The sequence below is a fragment of the Panthera onca genome, chromosome B4 (genome assembly GCF_046562875.1).
Source record: "Panthera onca isolate mPanOnc1 chromosome B4, mPanOnc1 haplotype 2, whole genome shotgun sequence".
Classification (NCBI taxonomy): domain Eukaryota; kingdom Metazoa; phylum Chordata; class Mammalia; order Carnivora; family Felidae; genus Panthera; species Panthera onca.
Genome location: NC_138345.1, coordinates 13,249,706 through 13,273,765, shown reverse-complemented (window position 1 = coordinate 13,273,765; position 24,060 = coordinate 13,249,706). Strand labels below are relative to the sequence as shown.

The 24,060-nt window shown below is 45.0% G+C and overlaps 1 long non-coding RNA gene across 1 annotated transcript; it reads left to right on the top strand.

The window, feature by feature from the left end:
* Positions 1 to 922: 922 nt before the first annotated feature.
* LOC145715604 (uncharacterized) lies at positions 923 to 23,148 on the top strand. Its single transcript, XR_014137896.1, has 2 exons — positions 923 to 13,031; positions 13,280 to 23,148. It is a non-coding gene; the product is annotated as an uncharacterized LOC145715604 (long non-coding RNA).
* The last annotated feature ends 912 nt before the right edge of the window (positions 23,149 to 24,060 follow it).

Below are 24,060 nucleotides of genomic sequence, written 5' to 3'. Positions count from 1 at the left end.
GTGATTTTGATAGGGATGGCATTGAATATGTAGATTGCTTTGGGTAGTATTGACATTTTAACAATATTTGTTCTTCTTACTCAGGAGCATGGAATATTTTTCCATTTTTTTGTGTCTTCCATTTCTTTCATAAGCTTTCTATAGTTTTCAGTGTATATATTTTTCACCTCTTTGGTTAGATTTATTCCTAGGTATTTTATGGGTTTTGGTGCAATTATAAATGGGATTGATTCCTTGATTTCTATTTCTGTTGCTTCATTGTTGGTGTATAGGAATGCAACAGATGTCTTTGCATTGATTTCATATCCTGCAACTTTGCTGAATTAATGAATCAGTTCTAGAAGTTTTTGGTGGAATCCTTTGGGTTTTCCATATTGAGTATCATGTCATCTGCAAAGAGTGAAAGTTTGACCTCCTCCTGGCCGATTTGGATGCCTTTTATTTCTTCGTGTTGTTTGATTGCTGAGGCTAAGACTTCCAATACTGTGTTGAATAACAGTGGCAAGAGTGAACATCCCTGTCTTCTTCCTGGCCTTAGGGGGAAAGCTCTCAGTTTTTCCCCATTGAGGATGGTATTAGCGTTGGGTCGTTCGTATATGGCTTTTTTGATCTTGAGGTATGATCCTTCCATCCCTACTCTCTTGAGGGTTTTTATCAAGAAAGGATGCTGTATTTTGTCAAATGCTTTCTCTGCATCTATTGAGAGGATCATGTGGTTCTTGTCCTTTCTTTTATTAATGTGATGAATCACATTGATTGTTTTGCAGATATTGAACCAGCCCTGCATCCCAGGTATCAACCCCACTTGGTCGTGGTGAATAATTTTTTTAATGTATTGTTGAATCTGGTTTGCTAGTATTTTGTTGAGGATTTTTGCATCCTTGTTCATCAGGGAAAGTGGTCTATAGTTCTTTTTAGTAGGGTCTTTGTCTGGTTTTGGAATCAAGGTAATGCTGGCCTCATAGAAAGAGTTTGGAAGTTTTCCTTCCATTTCTATTTTTTGGAACAGCTTCAAGACAATAGGTGTTAACTCTTCTTGAAATGTTTGGTAGAATTCCCCTGGAAAGCCATCTGGCCCTGGGCTCTTGTTTTTTTGGGAGATTTTTGATTACTAATTCGATTTCTTTACTGGTTTTGGGTCTGTTCAAATTTTCTATTTGTTCCTGTTTCACTTTTGGTAGTTTATATGTTTCTAGGAATGTGTCCATTTCTTCCAGATTGCCCATTTTATTGGCGTATAATTGCTCATAATATTCTCTTATTATTGTTTGTATTTCTGCAGTGCTGGTTGTGATCTCTCCTCTTTCATTCTTGATTTTATTTATTTGGGTCCTTTCCTTTTTCTTTTTGATCAAACTGGCTATGGTTTATCAATTTTGTTAATCCTTTCAAAGAACAAGCTTCTGGTTTCATTGATCTGTTCTGTTTTTTGTGGGGGTTTGTTTGTTTGTTTGTTTTTGGTTTCTACAGCATTAATTTCTTCTCTAATCTATATTATTTCCTGTCTTCTGCTGGTTTTAGGTTATATTTGCTGTTCTTTTTCCAGCTCTTTAAGGTATAAGGTTAGGTTGTGTATCAGAGACCTTTTTTCCTTCTTTAGGAAGGCCTGGATTGCTATATACTTTCCTCTTATGACCACCTTTGCTGTGTCCCAGAGGTTTTGGGTTGTGGTGTTATCATTTTCATTGACTTCCATGTACTTTCAAATTTCCTCTTTAACTTCTTGGTTAGCCCATTCATTCTTTACTAGGATGTTCTTTAGTCTCTAAGTATTTGTTACCTTTCCCAATTTTTTCTTGTGGTTGATTTCGAGTTTCATAGCGTTGTGGTCTGAAAATATGCTCAGTAAGATATTGATCTTTTTGTACTTATTGAGGGCTGATTTGTGTCCTAGTATGTGGTCTATTCTGGAGAACGTTCCATGTGCACTGGAGAAGAATGTATATTCTGCTGCTTTAGGATGAAATGTTCATCTGGTCCAGTGTGTCATTAAAGGCATTGTTTCCTAGTTGATTTTCTGATTAGATGATCTGTCCATTGTTGTAAGTGGGATGTTGAAGTACCCTACTATTATGGTATTATTATCAATGGGTCTCTTTATGTTTGTGATTGATTTATATACTTGGGTGCTGCCACATTTGGCACATAAATGTTTACAATTGTTAGGTCTTCTTGGTGGATAGACCCCTTAATTATGATATAATGCCCTTCTTCATCTCTTGTTACAGTCTTTATCTTAAAGTCTAGATTGTCTGATATAAGTATGGCTACTCTGGCTTTCTTTTGTCAACAATTAGCATGATAGATGGTTCTCCATCCCCTTACTTTGAATCTGAAGGTGTCTTTAGGTCTAAAGTGGGTCTCCTGCAAACAGCATATAGATGGATCTTGTTTTCTTATCCATTCTCTTACCCTTTTGATTGGAGCATTTAGTCCATTGACATTTAGAGTGAGTACTGAAAGATATGAATTTATTGCCATTATGTTGCTTGTAGAGTTAGAGTTTCTGGTGGTGTTCTCTGGTCCTTTCTAGTCTTTGTTGCTTTTGGCATTTATCTACTTATCTATGTATCTATTTATTTATTTATTCATCTTTTCTTCCCTCAAAGAGTACCCCTTAAAATTTCTTGCAGGGCTGGTTTAGTGGTTAAGAACTCCTTTAATTTTTGTTTGCCTGGGAAACTACTAATCTCTCCTTCTATTTTGAATGACAGCTTTGCTGGATAAAGCATTCTTGGCTGCATATTTTTCTGATTCAGCACACTGAATATATCCCGCCACTCCTTTCTGACCTGCTAAGTTTCTGTGGATAGGTCTGCTGTGAACCTGATCTGTCTTCCCTTGTAGGTTAAGGACTTTTTTCTCCCTTGCTGCTTTCATGATTCTTTCCTTGCCTGAGTATTTTGTGAATTTGACTATGATATGCCTTGTTGATGGTCGGTTTTTGTTGAATCTAATGGGGGTCCTCTGTGCTTCCTGGATTTTGATGCCTGTGTCTTTCCCCAGGTTAGGAAAGTTTTCTGCTATGATTTGCTTACACAACCCTTCTACCCCTATTTCTCTCTCTTCCTCTTCTGGGACCCCTATGATTCTGATGTTGTTCCTTTTAACGAGTCACTGATTTCTCTAATTCTTAAATAATGCTCTTTTGCCTTAGACTCCCTCTTTTTTTCTGCTTCATTATTCTCTAAAGTCTGTCCTCTATATCGCTGATTCTCTGTTATGCCTCATCCATCCTTGCCACCACGGGATCCATCTGTGATTACAGCTCAGTTATAGCATTTTTTATTTCATCCTGACTACCTTTTACTTCTTTTATCTCCTCAGAAAGGGATTCTCATCTATTTTCGACTCCAGCTAGTATTCTTATTGTGATTCTAAATTCTGGTTCAGACATCTTGCTTGTATCTGTGTCGGTTAAGTCCCTGGCTGTCGTTTCTTCCTGCTTTTTCTTTTGGGGTAAATTCCTTTGTTTCATCATTTTGAGGGGAGAAGAAGAATCAATGAGGTAAAAAAAAATTAAAATTAAAGAAGTCAAAATGAAAAAATTAAAATTAAAAAATTAAAAACAACACACACACACACACATACACAAATCAAATAAATGATGCTAGATCCTAGGTGTGTTTTGGTGGTGTTGAAAGGGGCTTGTTAGATTAGAGAAAAAAGGGGGGGGGGGGAAGGAAATCGTTTGAAAATTTGAAAAAATGAATACACTGAAATACAAAAATATGAAATGATGGAAGTAAAACAGAATTTGAAAATTTTACAAAAAAGTAAAAAATATAGTAGAAAAAATTAACGAAAAATATTTTTAATAAAAATTGAAAAAAATAAATTTTTTTTCTGTATTCAAGAAAAAGAAAACAGAAAAGAAAAAAAAAAAGTTGAATAGATGGACCAGCGAACAGACTGAAATACGATTGAAATTACTTCGTTTTCCCCTAGAAGTCAAACTACGAAGCCCTTTATAGTCCACAAACTAAGTAGGAGGAAAGACTTGTGTTCCTGAAGCGCGAGGTTGGCCTAGTCTGGCGGGGCTTAGTGTAATGGCTCCGTTCTCCACTAGATGGCGCTGCGAGCCTACTGGGGTGGATTGCTGTGGCGCTTGTTGGTGCGTATGCGCATGCGCGGAATTGGTGAAAATGGCTTCACCCAGCTATCCGGTCTGTAGTGTTGGAATCCTGTTCTCCCAGATCAGCAATCGCGCACCTGTCCTTTGTCTCCGGCTTCCATCCACTCCCCACTTTTACACCGTCCGTGACCAAGCCCCAGGCGGCACCTCCCTCTTGACTTTTCTCTCAGATGTGGCTGTTTTTCCCGACCCCTTATCTCTGAGGGACTGTGGCTTTGACCCGTTCCACCCCTCTGTGGGAGGGTCTCACCGAGCCATGGCCGGTCCGGCTGCACCCAGGGATGTTCGCGGGGCCGTGCTTCTGCCCATGCCCAGAGACTGGTGCCAGCCCGCCCCAGAAAAGGTTCACGCTATTGTGAGCAGCGGTGTTTCAGGGATTGGGGCAAATCACAACACACATCTGGCACCAGGCTTCACCCTTAAGGACCTTGCCCCAGAACCAGCGAATGTGGTTGTTCTCCCGGGTCCACTGGAGCCTTTGCCTTTGAGGGAGCTACACAGCCTCTTCCAGATGTCCTCCCAGCAGGGGAGCCACCTCTCCCCGGGTGGCCCGAAGCCTGGACGTCACGCTGCTCCTGGGGATTCGCCCTTCCCACCAGAGCACCGCCAGGTATCAGCTGCGGAGTTTCCGACTCTGCGCTCCCCCTGTTAATAGAGTCTTAATGGGATTTAAACCCTCTCCTTTCTCCCTTTTTAGGTCAGCCCCTGCGGCTGTTTCCACTCTTCTACTTTCTCTCCAGTTGCTTTGGGCGGGGGTGCTTTTCCCGTATTCTCCCCTCCTCCCCAGTCTCCGTCCTCTCTCCGCTTGCAAAAGCTGCTCCCTGCCTTCCGTGGCTTCTCTCTCCCCCAGTTCACGTCTCCGTGCTGCGTACCTGCTGGGTTCTGTGGTTCAGGTTGTGCAGGCTGTTGTGTTAATCCTCAGATCGGTTTTCTAGGTGTGCAGGATGGTTCGTTATTGATGTGGCTGTATTTCATGGACGCGAGACACACACAAAAAGTTCCATGCTGTTCTGCCATCTTGCCTCGTCCTCCTTATTTATTTCCGAAGACCTTCCCGGAGTGCTCGGGGTTAGGCTGTGGGTGCGTTTAGGTCTTCTTTCTTCATGAAATCTGAAGCACCGTGTGGGTCGCTGAGGCATGCTTAATACCCACCACCTGGCAGGCTGGGCCCCCCACCCCCACCCCCCGTACCTGAAGTGGGTCCACAGCATCGAGTGGAGCTCCGGTGACAGGTGCATTTCCTGTCGGAGCTGTTGGTCCCTTTTATCACGAGGTTCTGTGTGGGGGATACAATGCTGAGCAAAATCATGTCCGGTCCCTGCCTTTCTGACAGCCGGGGTGAGTGCTCCGAAGGTCCAGCAGGGCTGCAGGAGCCCAGAAAGCGTGAGTGGGTCCACAGGGTGTGTCCAGCCAACAGATCTAGCCAACCGGAAGCTACCGGGCAGTCAGGAAGGCCCGGAGGAGTCTGACTGGTGCGAGTGGGAGTGCAGTGATTGCCCTCGGGCTTCCACATATGTTTCGGAACAAGGGGGCTGAATCTATAATCAGGGCTTAGATAAACCCAAATGTAAGCTATTTATTTACACTTGTTGATAAGCTATTATTAGTCTTCAAAAATAAGTCTCTGTCCTCATCCCCAATACAACTCATTGTGTCTCCGCCCCCTCCTCCTCACTCTCCCTGCAATCTGTCCCTGCTTACTGCAAAGCAAGGCACAAGAGATATCTTGACTGCTGCTCATAAATTATTTAGCCAGGTGAAGTCTTTTTTTGCGAACCTGGAACCTTGAGGCTCTAATGAATCAACTTTCTGTGGTGACTACTTTCTTTACCTTATTTTCTATAATGGCCCACGTTTCTAATGTTTATTTATTTTTTGAGACAGAGAGAAAGAGCATGAACAGAGGAGGGTCAGAGAGAGAGGGAGACACAGAATCTGAAACAGGCTCCAGGCTCCGAGCTGTCAGCACAGAGCCCGATGCGGGGCTCGAACCCATGGACCTCGAGATCACGACCTGGGCCGAAGTCAGATGCTCAACCGGCTGAGCCACCCAGGCGCCCCTAATGGCCCACGTTTCTTATGCAGGATCTGGAGGCCTCTTGCCAATGTTGTATTTAGCCAAGCTGTGCTGGCCTTTTCTGCAGTGTTTAGTTTTCCTCCTATCTTACTCTGCACGTGGTAGCTTTTGCCAACATGTGTGTTCCAGAGAAGACTCATTCCTTCCCGAGGCCACTGTCTCCTCTCCCTAGTGTGTTCTCACACTTCATTTTGTGTCGACTCACATTTATTGAGCACCCACTGTGTGTGCCAGTCAGGATGAAGATCATACGGGACCAGAACACAGTCCCCATTCTTGAGCTTATATTCTTGGGAAGAAGACTCTACCAGTAAACAAGAGAGTCCCCCACATGCAAGGAGACTCCCCTGTGTTGACCTTGATGAGAGTGGCTATGGAGAGTGTAGGAGCCATGAAAATGCACATACATTTTTATAAGTGTGAAGCAAGTTCAAATTCAGGTGTCACAAGGTAGTACCATGGCCTTGTCTGGGTCCCCATAGGAACACAATTATCTGCTTATGTAAGAGCAAAATGCCATGAGCCAAAAGCAACAGCCAACTCCCGGTTCTCTGTGACTTCCTTTCCCCAGCTTGCCACTAATTGTTGGACTAATTCTCACTGGCTGACAGCATGAACCAGGAGGTATTTGGGGCTGGCCGCCTTCACTAGAAGGGCTGTGTGTGTGTGTGTGTGTGTGTGTGTGTGTGTGTGTGCGCGCGCGCGCGCGCGCGCGCGCGTCCGTCTCAGGGGAGGGGCTGCTCTCCATAACCAGTGTTTGATGGAGTTTATATTGGGTGTTGCTTTGAAGTTTCGGAAAAATTGAATGGACTATAGAGTAAGGTTAGGTGTGCAGGCTCTGGTTTAAGTTTTAGCCCCACCACCTTCTAGCTCTGTGATCCTGGGAAAATTAATTCTCTGGCGTAGCACCTCATCTGAAAAATGGGGTAATGAATGTACTTGAGTCCGTGAGTTTCTGTAGCAGTTAAAGGAGATCATCCATGCAAAGTTAACATTAGCGATTGTTACTGTTGCCCTTCTTTGTTTATGTTTGTTATCTGTGTGTTGTGTTGCTGAGGTTTGAGTAAGTGGAGGCTCAGTCATCAGAGACCTATGTGGGGTAGAATTGCTGTGGGGCTGTGTTGCCTACAGAATCAAGATCTGTGGCCAAGGCAACGTTCCTTACAAGACCCTCCTAGGCATAGTAGGATTTCTAGCCATACCTACCTGTCCCGAGTTCCTCCTCTAAAAGCCTCTAGCATTAACCTTTAAAATGCCAAACAGTTTAGATCTGTCAAAGTTCCAACATGTCAGTACCTGGGGAGACACAACACATTTAACTACTGCAGAGCGGAGGCCTCTTGGTGCATTCTCAAGCACCGGGAACAGTCAGGACAACCCCTCTTGGCCAGGCCATGAGCAGTCAGGCCTGGGGAGGCTGAGCAGGAGCCCTGAGGCGCCAGGAACAGGAGTGTGAACGGAAGTGGGTGGTGTGGATGTAAAGGCACTTGAGGGTTGGAGGCTGGTGTTTGGGGCATAATGCTTGGTGTAGAGTAGATGCTCAATAAATACTCGCCATGAAACAACAGGACCTGGAGAGAGGCAGCTTGGGTACTGGCTGGCATCGGCTGTCTCTCGTGTGCCCTATGTCAGCCCGGCTCAGCAGATGTCAGGGGCCAGGAAGGAAGGCGGCTGGTAGAATTGCTCGCAGCCACACCTTCTTAACTCAGATGAACCTCTAATTTAAAGGCTTGTAGGAGTTAAGGCTTCCTCTGAGGGGCTGCTTTAGTGATGAGGCAAGACAGCCAAATGAAACCTCTTTCCAGTAGGAAGGTCGGTGACGTCAGGCTTCTGCAACTCGGATTAACTCCTTTTTGCTAGTATATTTTAATGTACAGTATTGAGTGGTTGAGAGGCTTAAATAAAATAAATTCAAGCCCTTGCCTCTGTCTATACAGCCCCTCCAAATAGCAGTCAAGTTGCTCTTACTGTCCTGAAAACAATGCAAGATGCTGCCACCTAGTGTGCGTCAGCAGAACTTTAAAAATTTTTAAATTAGCATTGTACTTCATGAATTCCTTTGTTATTTTTATTATCATTTGCCCTGTTGGGCTCAGATTTTTTTTTTTTTTTCGGAACCTTAATCTGTTCTTGGTCTCAGATGAACCAAATGTAAACAACTCCCCCCCCAGTTCGATATGCCGGGTTTTCCAGCTCCAGTGCTGGAGAGGCAGGGGGCGGGTCACGGAGCCTCCTGATGTTCAGTTTTCCTCATCCGGGAAATGGGCTGACCAGATGTGGCCCGTATTATGAGGCTCGCAGCTTCACCCCCTCGCTCCTCCCAGCCGGGGATCAGCCATGCAAAAGGCTGCCTTCAGCACTGGATCCCCCGGTGGGCAAGGAAGGGAGGCGCTGCCCGCTGGGAGCTGGCGATGCGGGGAGGAAGTCGACGCGCACAGGAAGTGAGCAGCCACACCTTTCCCCACATGGACTCATCCAAGGCTCTCTTACTCCATTCTCTGCTCACGTCTTCACCCTTTCATAGTAAGAGTTCTCTCCGGAAACCCGAACCTGAGCATATTACTGCCTTGCTCAGAAATCTCTCTAGCACTAAGAGCGGTCACCCCTTATCTGCGGGGACACGTTCCAGGATCCCCGGTGGGAGTCTGAGACCGCAGACCGTGCAGAGCCCAGTATAAATAGCCTCAGACAGTACCCAGCCTATATATAGGGCTCGGCACTGTCTGAGGCTGGTTCTGTTTTCTATTTCTATTTATGTTCAATGTTTTTTCCTATACACACCTACCTACGATAATGTTTAATTTATGAATTAAGCACAGGAAGAGATGAACAGCAATAATCAGTGATAAAATAGAACAATCATAACAACACGCGGTAATAACACTTCTGTGAATGGGTCTCTCTCCGAATATCGCATGGTGCCGTACTCACCCTTCTTGTGACGATGGGAGATGGCTAAATGCCCACGTGATGAGATGAAGGCTGGAGAGCTGGGGGAGGGACGTAGGCACTGTGACAGCCCGAGGCTCCGCTCGGCCTTCCGACGATTCCGAAGGGAGGCGATCTGCTTTCGGACCTGGTTGACCTGGGGTAACTGAAGCTGCAGAAAGCGAAACCAGAGGTAAGGCGGGGCTGCCGTGCGATCAAAGTGCAATTTCCCTGTGGCGGCAGCTAGCGCTGCAGTCGCACCGGCGGGCTTCCTCCGGCTAGCGGAGGCTTTCTGAAGTAACGGCAGCTGATCTTCACCGTGTGTCCGTTCTTCTGCCTGGTGTGGCATCTGCTAACTTTCGCCGCAGCCCTGTTATTACCCCCCGTTCGTCTATGGGGAAACTGAGGCAGAGAGAGGCGAAAGAACATGCCTGAGGTCACGCGGCCACGAAACAGCAGCCCCGCCAACTGAAACCCAGGTCCACCTGCCTGGAGAGCCCATGCCCTTAAGTCACTCCTATGTTACACACGCCGCCACATTACTTCCTGCCTCTGCAGGAATGGAAAGGTGCTTGCTTTTCCATTGCCACCTGGTTGAGTCTCACTCATTGCTCATGACCCGGCTCACATATCCTGGCCACCAGGCTGCTTCTAACATCTGTACTCTGCTCCTGCTCTGCCACCCCCAGCCCTGGAGGGGTCACTGCATGCGTCCTGCCCTCTCCTGCCAGGCAGAGGTCGTGCCTATATCTGCTTCCCTTGATGCAGTGCAAGTATCTTTTTTTTTTTAATTATTTATTTACTTATTTTGAGAGAGAGGCAGAGAGCGTGAGTGGAGGAGGGGCAGAGAGAGAGACACACACACACAGAATCCAAAGCAGGCTCCAGGCTCTGAGCTGTCCGCACAGAGCTGGACGTGGGGATCGAACCCGTGAACTGTGAGATCGTGACCTCAACTGAAGTTGGATGCTTCACCCACTAAGCCACCCAGGCACCGTGGAGGTTTTGCTAAATTGGAGTAAAGGAACAAACAGCACAGGAGAAAGTGCTCTGAAAATGTAAAATGCCACAAGTCAGCACACACTTTGAAAATTTCTTTATAACATATAAACAGATTTAGAATATAAAATGTTCATTTGTTTCTGAGCACGTTCTTTTTGATTTTAGTCCATATTCTATACCAACTAAGGATTACTTCTACCCTTCTAACCAGGGGTCACTACATGGGGAATTATTCCCATTACTTACTGAGAAAGAGATTTGAAACTGTCCCTATGAAGACCTGGCAGAAAAGCAAGCCTGATCTTCCCTGCAGAGCTTCAAGAAACTTCAGTGAAGTGACTCCTTGGGGGGAAAACCTTGCCAGGAAATGGAAGGGACCTGGCTTGGAGTCAGGTACTTGGTTCTGGCTGGAGCCCTGCCTCTCACTGAGGCAGAATTTCATTAACCTTCTCAGCAGAACGAAGGAGTCTCAACATTATTTCTGAAGTCTCTTGCAGTCCTCTGGTTCTTATGTTCAGGTCTTGGCTGTGCAGCCTCATTACTGAGAGTTACTTAATTGATTTTGAAAATCAATTTCCTTGCCTATAAATTAGAGCTGGTCTAATTTATAGTAAAATTGGAGGCATTGCAGAGAAATATGAATGTTAATTGCTCATGCAGTTTAAAATCTGATAAATGTAGAGAAGAATGGAGGAGCACAGTGTTGCCAGAGTTAAGTTAAAAGGGATGGCTCCCTAACCGTGGCCAGTTTGCTCTTTTTGGGAAGACGAATTAGGTAGATGAAACCTGAAATCTTCTTTCTTTAGGGTGACAAACAGATTTATATCCTCTGTGACATCAGAAACTATGTCTCAAAAAAAAAAAAAAGTATGTCTCTCATTCTCTAAAAAAGACTGTCTTCCTCTTCCTTTGGTAGCCACCCCCCTCATTTCTGGGCACATCTGTCTCATGGCTCTTCTGACCTTCCTGTGCAACAATTCCAGACTCAAAGTCTAGCAAGCCCAAGGTTTTCTTTTGCCTGTTCATTTGGTTGCTAATAAAAATTGCTTTATATGAAATAATTTGTAATTATAGGGGAAATATCACCTTAAAAAACCAAAATACTCTTCAATAATATGTGCTTTAAAATTTGTTGTTAAGGGGCGCCTGGGTGGCGCAGTCGGTTAAGCGTCCGACTTCAGCCAGGTCACCATCTCGCGGTCCGTGAGTTCGAGCCCCGCGTCAGGCTCTGGGCTGATGGCTCGGAGCCTGGAGCCTGTTTCCGATTCTGTGTCTCCCTCTCTCTCTGCCCCTCCCCCGTTCATGCTCTGTCTCTCTCTGTCCCAAAAATAAATAAAAAACGTTGAAAAAAAAATTAAAAAAAAAATAAATAAAATTTGTTGTTAAGTTTATTTATTTATTTTGAATGCCTTGCAGGCTCCACACTGTCAGCATGGAGCCCAATGTGGGGCTTGATCCCATGAACTCTGAGATGATGTGAGCCGAAATCAAGAGTCAGATGCCTAACTGATTCTCAACAAAGATCACTGTTGATCTTTGATCACTTTGATCACTGTTGAGTGATCTTTGATTCTCAAAGTAATCTCAATAGGTGTGTGTGTGTGTGTGTGTACACGCACGTGCACGTGTGTGTTTGTATAATTCAATAAGTAGACTCAATATTTATATGTAAGAATAAAGAGCCAACTGTAACCAAGGCGAAGAGGTCATCCTAGGATGGCTCTTACCAAGGCAGATACCGAGACAAAGTGTAAACTAGACAGCTGACCCCTGAACAACGCAGGTTTGAACTGCAGAGGTCCACTTATACATGGATTTTTTTGGATACAGTACAGAACTGTAAATGTATTTTCTCTTCCTTAAGATGTTCTTAATGACATTTTCTTTACTCTGGCTTGCTTTATTATAAGAATACAGTATATGATAGATATATCATGTAAAATATTAATCGACTGTTGATGTGACCGGTGAGGCTTCTAGCCAACAGTAGGTTATTAATCATTAAGTTTTTTGGGGAAAAAAAGTTATGCATGGATTTTCAATGATGCCCCTAATCCCTACATTGTTCAAAAGTCAAATGTAATAACTAAGATTGTGTGATTATGTGGTATGGATGTAGAAATTAAAAAAAAAAAATAGAACAACGGAACAGAATGGGTTCCAAAAAACATATCTGCAACAGATATTGTCATTGGTCATACAAATAGCTGATTTACAAACCTGGAGGGGGAAGGATTGACATTTTAATAAATGTTGCCGAAACAATTATTTATCCAGGTGGGAAAAATAAAATTGGATTCTACATCATACCATACACAAAAATCAATTCCTGGTGGATTAAAGAACCACAATATGAAAGCAAAAGTTTAAAGCATTTTTAAAAGAATATTTTCAGGACTCTAGAATGGTGACATGTTTCTTAAGACAAAAATTGTAAAAAACATATTTGGGAAATAATAATTGACCAAGGGCTCACATTCAGAATATATAAGGCAATCTTATGAATCAATAAGAAGACATGTGGCGCCTAGGTGGCTCAGTCGGTTAAGCATCTGACTGGCTCAGGTCGTGATCTCATGGTTCGTGGGTTCGGGCCCCACGCTGGGCTCTGTGCTGACGGCTCAAAGACTGCTTCGGATTCTTTGTCTCCCTCTCTCTCTGCCCTTCCTCCACTTGCTCTTTGTCTCTCAAAAATATAAACGTTAAAAATAATTTTTTTTAAAAAAAGAAAAGACAAAGAACTCAGAAGAAAATTGCATTAAGGCTGTGAACAAATATTGCACAAATCAAGGAAAATTCAGCTGCCAGAAAACATGAAGGACAGCCAGCCTCCTTAGTAATTATAAATGCAGTTAAAACCATAGTGTAATGCCATTGCACGCATACTAGGTTTGGAATTTTTTTTTTTTTTTTTTTAAATTTTTTTTTCAACGTTTTTTATTTATTTTTGGGACAGAGAGAGACAGAGCATGAACGGGGGAGGGGCAGAGAGAGAGGGAGACACAGAATCGGAAACAGGCTCCAGGCTCCGAGCCATCAGCCCAGAGCCTGATGCGGGGCTCGAACTCACAGACCGCGAGATCGTGACCTGGCTGAAGTCGGACGCTCAACCGACTACGCCACCCAGGCGCCCCTAGGTTTGGAATTTTAAATGACTGACAACATCATGTTTGGCGAGACTGTGGAGCAACCAGAAAACTACTGTATACCAGAGTGGGAGTGAGTTTTGCTGCTGCAGTTTGGAAAACAGAGGCTATTGCTTTGTAACACCGTGCAGGTGCCCACTCTAGGACCTAAGAACTTCACTGGTGTGGACGTGTATTAGTTTTGCAGTGCTGCATAACAAAAACCACCACAAATAGATAGCAGCTTAAAATATCACACACTTAGTAGCTCACCACTCTGTAGGTCAGGAGTCTGATGGGTCGGGCTGGTTTCTCTGCTTAAAGCTCTCGCGAAGCCAAAGCGAAGGTGTCAGCTGGGCTGGGCTGTTGTCTGGAGTCTTGGGGAAGAATCCACTTCCACGTGGGCTCATCGAGGTTGTTGGCAGGATTCAGTTCTCTGTGGTTGTAGCCCTGAGATCTCATTTCCTGTTTGCCGTCAGCGGTGGGAGGGTCCACTCGCAGGTTTTAGAGCCCTCTTAGAGCACACCAAGTCCTGCTTTGAATTTCTCGGACTTCTCCTTCAGCAAGCAGCTGGAGAAAACTCTGCTTTAAACACTTGAAAGGTCCATTTGGTTAGGTTAGTCACCCTGGGGTGACTGCCTTTTGATTAATGCAGAGACAAGTCCTTAGGAACCTTAACTACATATGCAGAATCTCTTTTGTCATGTAACTTAACATAATCACGGGCGTACTATCTCCTGACAGTCCCAGTCTCAGGGAGTAGGGTGGGAAATCTTGGGAGGGATTTTTTTTAATGTTTTATTTATTTTGAGACAGATAGGCAGAGTGAGAGGGAGAGAGAGACACAATCCCAAGCAGGCTGTGGGCTGCCAGCACAGAGCCCGAGCTGGGGCTCGATCTCACCAACCGCGAGACCATGACCTGAGCTGAGATCCAGAGTCTGGACGCTCAACCAACTGAGCGATGCAGGTGTGCCAAGAGGTATTTTAGACTTTTGCCGGCCCCATATGTATCTATGAGAAACTTTCCTGTACATGGGTACCAGGAGCCAAATACAAAGATGTTCATAATAGCCCCCAAATGAATACATGCCCAATGTGTATTGCCATTGGATGAATAAATTGTGATACAATCATGAGGTGAAATTCTATACAGCAGTAAAAATAAGTGAACTACAAGTACATTCATCAACAGGGACGAGCCTCACCAACGATGCTAGGCAAAAGAATTTTTCACAAAAGAATGCATACAGTGTGGCTCTTTTCATACAAAGTACAGGTGGAGGCAAAACGAGACTATTGTGTGGCAAAAGCTAGTGAATGGTGACGTGCTAAAAGGGAATAAAGGACTCTTAACAAAAATCAGGAAGCAGTCACTTCACATACCTCTCTGGTTGGGAAAAAGGATGCCTCAGGGAGAGGATGCTGGGAGTTTGTAAGTGTTTCTGATGTTCTGATTCGACTTCATAACCTGGGTCATGGTTGTATGAGTGTTTGCTTTATGATTATTTATTGCGTAGGCATGGGTTTTATACACTCTTCCATAGGAGGAAGTATTTCACATTGAATTTCTTTTAAAGGGTGAATTTTCAGTGAAGCCTTATGATTGGTGTTATAAGAAGAGCCTCAGCGATCTAGGAAGTGGACACTAACATGTCTGGGAAGGAGAAGGAGACCAGGGTAGTGCAAAGGAGCCAACCAGGAGGCTTTCCCCAAACGATGGCCCCAAAGGCAAGGATCTCGTTTCATCTCTGAGCAGGGCGTTGTCCGCTGCTCTGTAATCATGTCTCGCCTGTCACCCAGGACTCCCAGTGGGTTCTAGCCACTGCCCGCACACAGTGGCAGAAATGCAGAAATGCAATTTTACTGTTCCAAGGAGAGAGGGGGGACAGTGTGGGCACACCAGTATTGCAGCAAAGGGATTCAGATTAGATTTGCTTCACCTTTTAGTTTTTAAAAATCGATAGCACTGGCAACGCTTGTAATAAATCTGTAGCAAATATACTGGCCTTTGATGTTTGTCATTGCAAACCTAAGACCCCTCATCCCCCTTTCGCTGGCCCCCTGTTGTGAGGCTGAGAGAGCAGTGCAAGCACTTCCTTCTAGGAAAGTTCACTTGGAATTTTCTGGAAACACCAGATCCCTATAAAAATGAAACAAACAGAAGTGAAGGGGAGGAAGGCCATGCCTAACAATTGCTTATTACCCTCTCTTTATCCATTGTAATTTCTTTTCGCCCTAACATCTATTTCCATGTCTCAGTTAAGTGTTCAAGAGACTTTTCTGCCTACAAGAGCAATGAGGCACTGGACCATGTGGCCATTCAAAGATGGAGCCTCCTTTGTTCTTTGAGGGTGAACTTTGGATGTTCCCAGTAGAAATGTGGCAAAGGGCCCTCAGTGTACATCATTTGGGTAGATAAAATCCATGTGGCAACGTCTTAATTCAGTCAGTTCCATGCATAAAGGAACTCAGGTCATGATCTCCAGGTTCATGGGATCGAGCCCCACGTTGGGTTCCATGCTGACAGTGCAGAGCCTGCTTGGGATTCTTTCTCTCTCTCTCTCTTTCTCTGTCTCTCCCCTGCTTACACTCTTTCTCTCTCAAAATAAGTAAATAAACCTTTTGTTTTTTTAAAAGAGAGACTTGTTTTCCAGCTTGCCATTCTGTGAATTTTGAATGAAAAAGAAAAAAAAAGTAACAATTTTCTATTGCACCAAGCACGAAGGTTGTAAAAACCCTTCGCTTGAGTTTATGGTATTAAGATCTTCAGGGCTCAGGATTCTGAGTCATTTCTGTATCAGAAATGAAAAGTGGAGTTATGCTAGTTAATGCAGAGCAGCACAGCACATATCTTTTCCCCTAAAATGGGTTTATTAAGTGAAATGCAAATATAATGGGTGAGTGGGGATGGCCTATGAAGGTAATGTAAAGACATATCCTGTACTGTTAGGCTCCAAAACCTTGCGTTAGGTCTGAAGAGTATTAAACCTCAAAACTTCCCCTTGATGGTTGTAAAAGCAGATTCCCGTGTCGTGAGGAAAAAACAAGCAAGCAAGCAAGCAAACAAACAAGCGCCTGCCTATAGAGGTCACTCATCACATTTCAACTATAGATTTCCTTAATAAACACAGGAAAATCAGAATTTAAGCCAATGAATAGTCAGTGTGAAATATATATGTATTTCCTGCCTGGCTCCTGCCTCCCGCTGAGGGCTGTGGCTCCTCTTGGGCTGCCTGAGCACCTCTTTGGCCTCTCAAACATCCAAGTGCCCAGGAATCAATACCTGTGCTGCTCCACAGAGCCCACGGGACCAAGGTCCAATTGCATCAGTAAGTAAACTTCCTAGAATATATGGCAGGTGAGCCTTATCCCCTGCCCCTCCCTCCCTCCTTTCCTTCCTTTCCTTCATTTCCTTCCTTCTCTCATGCTCTTGCTTTTTGTTTTTTAATTTTTTTTAATGTTTATTTCTGAGAGAGAGAGAGATAGTACAAGCAGGGAAGGGGCAGAGAGAGGGAGACACAGAATCCAAAACAGGCTCCAGGCTCTGAGCTGCCAGCATGAAGCCCTATGAGGGGCTTGAACTCGTGCACTGCGAGATCATGACCTGATCCCAATTCAGACGCCCAACCGACTGAGCCACCCAGGCATCCCATTTCATGCTCCTGTTTTGATTCATAAAGACAAGAGTGTTGTGGCCAAATCTTCTGAATCTTGATTCTACAAGCATTTGATAAAAACGCCACCTCAGCCTAGAAAATCACCTGTCATCTTTTGCATGACATGTGCCAGTCACAGCTTCCCCTTTTATTGGAAAATGGCTTCAAGCCAGCTAGAGGTTCAGGGAGCACGCCGCAGTGAATGTGACCATGCGAGGGCATTTCACGCCTGAGTGAAGTGCTGGGCAGCCCGGAGGCTGTGGGAGGTCATAGTTTTCCAAGTACGAAGATCTAGACTCAAATCCTGCTTCATTTCTGCATTCACTTCACAAACATTTGAGTGTCTGCTCTGGGCCAGGTTCTGATCAGAGAGGGAGGGAAGAAGGCTCACTGGCTGCATACTCTAGGAACTTTACTCACTGATGCAGTTGGATCTTGGTCCCATGGGCTCTGTGGAGCAGCACAGGTATTGACATATTGGTAGACAGACAAATTCTTTGTCTTTATGGAGCTTGCAAACTAGCAGAGGGAGCGTGTAATAGACAAAGCGAGTAAATTCCCGTACTTTGTTATTGTTGATTCTGGGAAATACAGAGTTTCCCTTAAGCAGTTCTGAAGTTGAGATGCCTTCTACAATCACTGGTATGCTGGAATTTCTGTTGGCCAGGCAGCTCTCCCTTTACGTATTTGTCATTGCCTGTGAATGTGCAAGCCCGTGGATAGCTGTTCATATGGTTGCTACTTCAGTTCAGGTGTGCATGTTGTTTGTATGTGTAGGACTTAATGCACCATTTAAAATGTCTTCAGGGGGTCACCTGGGTGGCTCAGTCGGTTAAGCATCAGACTTCAGCTCAGGTCATGATTTCACCATTCATGGGTTCGAGCCCCACGTCGGGCTCTGTGCTGACAGCTCAGAGCCTGGAGCCTGCTTCGGATTCTGTGTCTTTGTCTCTCTCTCCTCCTCCCACACTTGTACTCTGTCTCTGTATCTCAATAAACAAACAAACAAACAAACAAAGACATTAAAATGTCTTCAGGGGCACCTGGGTGGCCCGGTCAGTCAGTTAAGCGTCTGACTTCAGCTCAGGTCATGATCTCACGGTTTGTGGGTTCGAGCCCCATGTCGGGCTCGCTGCTGTCAGCCTGTCAGCATGGAGCCTACTTTGGATCTCCCCTCTTTCTCTGCCCCTCCCTTGCTTGCGCTCTCTCTGAAAAAATAAAACATTATAAAGATAAAATAAAAGTATAAAATAAATAAAATAACATAAAATGTCTTCAAAAAAGATTCTATGATAATTGTGCATTAAAACAAAATGTTATCATGCACCCAGAGAGGTGTGAACACCAAGAAGCAAATACTCATTCTTGGAGAATGATCACAATTCCATATTTTCTAATAAACAACCAGCAGTGTTTTGACACAGTAAGAAAGTGGGGGGTACCCCCAAGTGGAAGAAGCTGTGTCCCATCTTATTAGTGAGCTATATTTGCAGAAGGATGGACTGTCACATGCCAAGGAATTCAACCAAAGGCAGGAAAAGTCTCGTAAAACCTCTAAATTGCTAAAGGAAACTTGAGAGTTTCGACCTCACGTTAAGGCCATGACTCACTGGCAAGTCTTAATGGCACACAACATATAGTGTGCCCTGAAATTCATGCTGCCTCAGCTGAAATAAGATATTTTGTGTGTCAGATGCGTCGTGCAGGAGAGGACAACAGGGGGTGATGCAGGGAGTGGTGTGCAGGTTTCAGTGGTGTGGATGTGCTCGCTGAGAAGGTGGCCTTTGAACCAAGACCTGGAGCTCAAAAGAGCCTTGCTTCCTTCCAGCGGAGGACCGTGCCGGGAAGAACAACTGAAAAAGCAAACTTACTTAAGGCTATACTCCAGCCAAACTCGAAATAATTTAAGACTCTCGCTGGCATGTAAGATCTACGAAAGACAGAGACATTGTCCCCTTGTTATCACTAGATCTCCGTGTAGCGTGTGTCTGAGGCATTCAGTATTTGTGGATTAAGTGAATAAACTCACCAAAGGGAAAGAAATGCTACCGTGACCAGTGAAACTATTAATACTTGACGTTACATTTAAATAATAGCTGTTAATGTAGTTGTGAGGTTTACCACTGTTGTAGTCTGAATATTTGTGTCTCCCCAGATTCATATATAGGAACCCCAATGCCCAAGGGGGATGGGATCAGCAGGTGGGGCCACGGGGAGCACTCATGGATGGGATTAGTGCCCTTGTAAGGAAACCCCACTCAGCTTTCTATGTTTTTCTGCCACGTGAGGCAGACAAAAGTGTGCAACCCAGAGGAGGGCCCTCACGTGGCTGTGCACACACTCTCCTCGGACTTTCAGTAGGTGAACGGGTAAATAAACTGTGGTGCATCCACACAGTGTAATATTATGCAGTGCTAAAGAGAAATGACCTATCGAGCCATGAGAAGACACAGAAGAAACTGAACATGCATGTTCCCAAGTGAAGGAAGCCATCTGAAAAGTCTACCTACCTTATCATTCCCACTGTATCACATTCTGGGAAAGGCAGACTATGGAGAGAGTGAAGGATCGGTAGTTGCCGGAGGTTGGCACGGTGTCGGAAGGGATGAACAGGCAGAGCACAGAGGATATTTAGGCAGCGAAACTACTCTAAGGACACTGCAGTGGTGGATTCATGTCATTTTACATTTGTCCAGACCCACAGAGCACAATATACCATGGGTGACCTTGAGGTAAACTAATAATGCGTCAATGTGGGTCCATCTGTTGTCACAAATGCCCCCACTCTGGTGGGTTACGCTGATGATGGGGGAGGCTGCGTATGTGTGGGGGCAGGGGGCATATGGGAACTCTCTGAACGTAACCCTCAATTTTCCTGTGACACTGAAACTGCTCTAAAAAAATAAAGTCTATTTGGGGCACCTGGGTGCCTCAGTCAGTTTGAGTGTGTGACTCTTGATCTCAGTTCAGGTCACGATCTCACAGTTCATGAGATTGAGCCCCACGTCGGGCTCCACACTAACAGCATGGAGCCTGCTTGGGATTCTCTCTCTCTCTCTCTCTCTCTCTCTCTCTCTCTCTGCCCCTCTCCTGCTCATGCGCGCTCTCTCTCTCAAAATAAAATAAACTTAAAAAAAAGCCTATTAGAAATAAAGGAAAAAACAGTACAGAAAAGGCCTACCAATAATATTTCTAATATTAAAACTAAAAGTCCACATGATTTCAACAAAGCTTAAGGGCCAGGGGCCAGTAAGACGAGGAGGACGTAGGGGTGCCCGGGTGGCTCAGTCGGTTGAGCTTCTGACTCTTGATTTGGGTTCCCCTCACGATCTCATGGTTCATGAGTTTGAACCAGGCCTTGGGCTCTGTGCTGACAGTGTGGAGCTTGCTTCTCTCTCCCTCTCTCTCTCTCCCCCTCCCCCATTTTCTTTTCTCTCAAAATAAATAAATAAACTTTAAAAAGAAGATGAGGGAGTATAAGCAGTTGTGAACATCTCATCTTGTTTGAGTAGAAGAGAGAGGTTATAAATACTATTCAATTATTGATGTTGCTAGAAAAATGCGTGTTGAGTTAGTTAAAAATTAAAGTAAAGCTAGTGGAATAGAAACAGAATGTAGAACTTCAAAGAAAAGTACAGAAAAGAATAAAGGAAAACTTAATGAATCCAGTGTATGTTAGGAAAGTAAAAGGAAAATACTGGGAAAATATAAATTGAAAACACAACCGGCAGGCAAGAATAGCATGACCCCTCCTAGCAGGGCAAAGGCGAATTCCCCCCTTAAGGGAGAGGGACAGGCCAGTCCTGGGTGTGGTGAGGGAAGAGGAGGGGACTGCAGGGGACATCCCTTAGGGCTCCTCCTCGGGAGTGGGTGCTGGCAGGGGGATGCTCTGGGGGCGAGACCCCTTCATCTGAGAAAGCTTGCAGGTAGCAAAGGAAGGGAGTTTGCAAAACCTGGTTCATCCCTTCCCAGCACCCGCCCCCCTCCCCCACTTCCCAACACCCACCTTGGGAGGTGTCCGGATGTTTCTAGTGGTGGGAAATCCGGAAGGCCTTAACTCACAGAAGCAAAGACATCATCACCTTTCCCTCCTGTGCACGCTGTAACGCACACGGCTCCCCCTTGGGGACCGCATACTCTGGCTCGCTGGTCCCCCATCGATGTTGGTATTCTGTCCAGCAAATCCTCCCTCGCCCGGCGAGCTGTGGGCCCTGCATGAAGCTGACGGTGTGGACCCGGCACCCGTGCAATCACAGCAGTGTTTCTGTCTATCCCCCGCCAAATGTCCCTTTGGCACCGTCTTGTCCCGGGCAGCTCTGAGCTGGAGGACTTTGCGGGGCTGTGTTGGGGAAGGGCTTCTGCTTCTCAACGAGGCTTCGCTCTGCAGGTGCTGACTCACGGTCCCTCAGCCCGGATTTGTTTTTCCGTCGGTCCTGCCCCGTCTGCCCCACACCTCTCCACAGTGCTCCCAAAGTTTCTGGCCTGCTGATGGTCCGCTTGGCTATTTCCCAGCACTCTGTTCTTTGCTAATTTTTATGCCCTCTGGTCATTTCAGTGGGAGTTTGAGAGGAAGGGGATGTGAATGGCCGTCTGAAGATGTAAGTTACAGTTGCAAAACGGCAACCTTGTTATATGGAGTGTATTCTGCTTACTTTGAGGGTGGCAGCACTCAGTGGGGTGTACCAAGTCTGGTACAATATGTTTGTTAAGAAACAAAGCCCAGTCTTGTGAGCACACCAACCGTGCTTCCCCAGGGCCTTTGCATAACTCTTCCCTCTGCTGGGCTGACCTTTCCACCACGTGCTTGCATAGCTTATTTCCTCTTCATTCACTTCTCTGCTCAGATATGCCCTCCTTGGAGAGACAGTTTCTGAGTACTTTTATCCTCTCTCTCCTTCCTTGCTTTATTTTTACCCTCTGTCTCATTCCTTGCTTTATTTTTATTTCTTAGCACTTATCGCTCCTTGACATAGTATATATTTATCTGTTTGCTTTTGCCTTTCCTGTCAATAGGTATAAACTCCAAAAGGGCAGGGGCTTTGTTTACCAACTTCTCTATCCCTAGCATCCAGAACAGTACCTGGCACACGGACGTACTCCATCCACATTTGTGAATATAAGGATCTGTGATCGTGGAGGAGGGCGACTAGTCCATCTGGGTTGGCTGGACCGCAGTCCCCACTTCCCTTTCTGTAATATCACATTCACACAACAGCTTGCCTTATAGTTTTAGTAGTTTTTCATTTCTGGATAAAAAAAGTATCTTGCATTTCACTGCATAATAATACATCGACATTGTGGTTAACAAATCAGCCCTCTGTGACACTGAGTTACAGAGCCCAGAGATGTCACCATGTCAGAGGTCTAAACCCTGCCGCCAGTCTTCCTGGTGTCTGTGGTGTCCCTCTGAGTATAACCTTTTGTCTGTGAGCACGTAGCTCGGATCTGCCAGCTGGACAATCAGTCAGAGATAATAAGGCGATATAGCAGTTCCCAATGGCTATGTTTGGCTGGTTCTGTCCTCGGCCGACATGATTTTATTAATACCAGCCATCACTCTTTACCATTCTATTATTTTCCAGTGTGATTAATGGTGAGACTATGGATGAAAGGAGCTTTACAATAGTAAATGATTATTTAAGTTATGCTTTGACTACCTCCAGCTGCCTGTTCAAGTGGAAACCGACTGTTCAAGGTGGAAGGTAATTGCTAGATGTAGAATTTAAGTACCAAGAAGTGTTCAAGTAGGAAGGAAGGTCCTAAAGAGGGCTGTGCATTGCGGCACACGGCAGGCTGGCCTTCCAGGACAGCAGTCAGCCATCCTGCCAGCAACCTGCAGGCACCACAGTCCTCCAGGAGAGAGACATAAGCCAGGAACAATAATCGTTGTGAAGGAGGAAGGAGGGAGCAGAAGAGGCAGAGAGGAGGAATAAAGAAGAAATTGTTTTGGTTGGGAAGTAATTGAATATCATCACAGAATTTTGCTCTCTGACCTCAGTATAAGCACTTCTATCCAGAACGCTTATCGAGTAGGGCAAGAATCGGTCCTCACTTTTCTATTGACTTCTGGAGGTAATACAGAAATCAGTGGAAGTGCTCAGATGTTGTCAGAATTGCTCTGGACATCTTCAGCCTGGAAGCAGCATTTCAGGACACAGATAGCAGACATCGAGAGGCTTCCAGTTGTGACGGGAAGCTGGTACTGAGGGAGAGAAGTGATAAACATGCTGATGGCTTCTCCCAGAATTCCTCCTTTTTCCATTAGTAATTCAGAGTCTTGGGTTAATGTCAAGAAGCCAGAGTCTGCCCTGGCTCTCAGAATGACTTCCAGGATATGTTATTGATCTCTAATGATGCCATATTGGAGCCAAATAGGGCTATAGGTTAAGACTAGCTTAGGGGCAACTGGGTGGCTCAGTTGGTTAAGCATCTGACTTTGGCTCAGGTCATGGTCTCACAGTTTGTGTGCTGACAGCTCAGAGCCTGGAGCCTGCTTCAGATTCTGTGTCTCCCTCTCTCTCTGCCCCTCCTCCACTTGCACTTTGTTTCTCTCTCTCTTTCTCAAAAATAAATAAACATTAAAAAAAAAAAGACTAGCTTAAAGGGTAGTTTTAATGAAAGCTCTGTTACAGGAAAATCCCACCTCTCATTGGAACAGTCCATAATTCCCTCTTGGTTGATCGCCCCCTGTTGGCACCAAAACCAGATGTGATGTTAACAGATGGGCTATCATCAGGGAGGATGGAAAGATTCCCACAATACAAGTTTTGCCTGCAGTTCAGCCTTAACGTTGCCTTCTTACATTCTTCTGGTTTGTGCTCAGCCTATTCAGACGGGTAACACTCCACCCCCAGCCCTTAACGCTTTCCAGACTCCGTTTAACATGTTGGCAACAAAGATACTGCTTGAATCCTCCCCCACCGTGTCTAGTGGCAATATCTGAGGAAAATAACGCAATTACATAGATTTTAGCAAAAGGGGTACATCATCAACAAGGGGCCTTGATTAATGACTAAAAAAGGGGAAGACTGTACATGGTTAAAAACATGGACTTGGGAATCCCAAAAATCCAAGAGCTCCTACCTACTTGGTGGCATTGTGAATTTTAGCTAATTACCTGGTTTCAGCAAACTTC